Source organism: Eumetopias jubatus, unplaced genomic scaffold (genome assembly GCF_037043125.1).
Source record: "Eumetopias jubatus isolate StellerSeaLion01/CBP00866 unplaced genomic scaffold, mEumJub1_p1.0 scaffold_4, whole genome shotgun sequence".
In the NCBI taxonomy this organism is placed as follows: domain Eukaryota; kingdom Metazoa; phylum Chordata; class Mammalia; order Carnivora; family Otariidae; genus Eumetopias; species Eumetopias jubatus.
Window position 1 is genome coordinate 175,258,543 of NW_028274810.1, and position 1,786 is coordinate 175,260,328.

General features: G+C 42.8%; 1 pseudogene; it reads left to right on the plus strand.

The window, feature by feature from the left end:
• The first annotated feature begins 694 nt into the window (after positions 1 to 694).
• LOC114215649 (transcription initiation factor TFIID subunit 9-like) lies at positions 695 to 1,510 on the plus strand (annotated as a pseudogene).
• Positions 1,511 to 1,786: the final 276 nt, after the last annotated feature.

Consider the following 1,786-nt stretch of genomic DNA (forward strand, 5'->3'; position numbering starts at 1 on the left):
GTTGCTAAAAGGTACGTTCAGGTACGAGCGGCCTTCTTGCCATTATCATCACAAGCACAGCCGGTGCTTTTCTGGTGTCTCGATGAAGACCCCGTAGCCTGCCTTTTGTTCTATGCACTGCTTTCATTAGGGAGTGTACGGCAGCATTTCCCAGGTGTGTTGCCTGTACAAAGGGCATTCATTCTACCGCTGCCCAGGCATTAAAGATAAAGGACCCAAATTACAGCCGGAGCTGTGTTCATGGATAAATGAGGCAGGAAAAAGATGATTTTACTGTGCTTCTTGGGTAATCCTACCATTAATTCCTGAGATGCTCGTATAGAAGTTTTAGCCAAGAGAGAAATAGATGGTCGTGTTTCTATGCCTTGAGAGACAATGAGCAGCCCCAGGAATGTTCTGCCTCCTTCCGTATGTAAGAGAGCCCTTTAAAATGCTAATTTCCCAAGCCAATGCCGCAGTGATGCTATTTAGAAATAAATTAAGCATCCAACTCTTGGTTTTGGCTCAAGTTGTGATCTCAGGGTCAAGGGATCGAACCCTGTGTCGGGCTCCACACTCAGCATGGAGTCTGCTTAAGACTCTCTCTCCCGGTTGCTTCCGAACATCCTGCTCACCGGCACACCAGGGGTTGGAAAAACCACACTAGGCGAAGAACTTGCATCAAGATCAGGACTGAAATACGTTAATGTGGGTGATTTAGCTCGAGAAGTCTGATCAACGGATATCATGGAGTCTGGCAAGATGGCTTCTCCCAAGAGCATGCCGAAAGATGCACAGATGATGGCACAAATCCTGAAGGATATGGGGATTACAGAATATGAACCAAGAGTTATAAATCAGATGTTGGAGTTTGCCTTCCGATATGTGACCACAATTCTAGATGATGCAAAAGCTTATTCAAGCCATGCTAAGGAAGCCACTGTTGATGCAGATGATGTGCAATTGGCCATCCAGTGTCGTGCTGATCGGTCTTTTACCTCTCCTCCCCCAAGAGATTTTTTATTAGATATTGCAAGGCAAAGAAATCAAACTCCTTTGCCATTAATCAAGCCATATTCAGGTCCCAGGCTGCCACCTGATAGATACTGCTTGACAGCTCCAAACTATAGACTTAAATCTTTACCAAAAAAAGGCATCTGCTTCTGCGGGAAGAATAACAGTTCGGTGGTTAAGTGTTGGTTCGGTTACTAGCAGACCAAGTACTCCCACACTTGGCACACCAACCCCACAAACCATGTCTGTGTCAACTAAAGTAGGGACTCCAATGTCCCTCACAGGGCAAAGGTTTACAGTACAGATGCCCACTTCACAGTCCCCAACTGTAAAAGCATCAATTCCTGCAACATCCGCAGTTCAGAATGTTCTGATTAATCCATCATTAATTGGGTCTAAAAACATTCTTATTACCACTAACATGGTGTCATCACAAAATACTGCCAATGAATCATCAAACGCATTGGAAAGAAAACGAGAAGATGATGATGACGATGATGACTATGACAATTTGTAATCTAGCCTTGATGCTTGTCACATGTATACTTGGTCTTGAAACCATTGTACTGAGATTAAAAATGCATGCTGGGTATTTTCAAGTTGTGTTGTAGAAAACTTAACTGGCATTTAATGAGTAAATATGGTTATCCTTTCCAAAAAAAAAAAAAAAAAAGACTCTCTCTCCCTCTGTGTCTCCCCATGCTCTGTCTCTCGATTTCTCTCAAATAAATAAATAAATAAATCTTTAAAAAAAAATAAAATGCAGGTAGTCTGCTCTAGAACCTACCTCCTT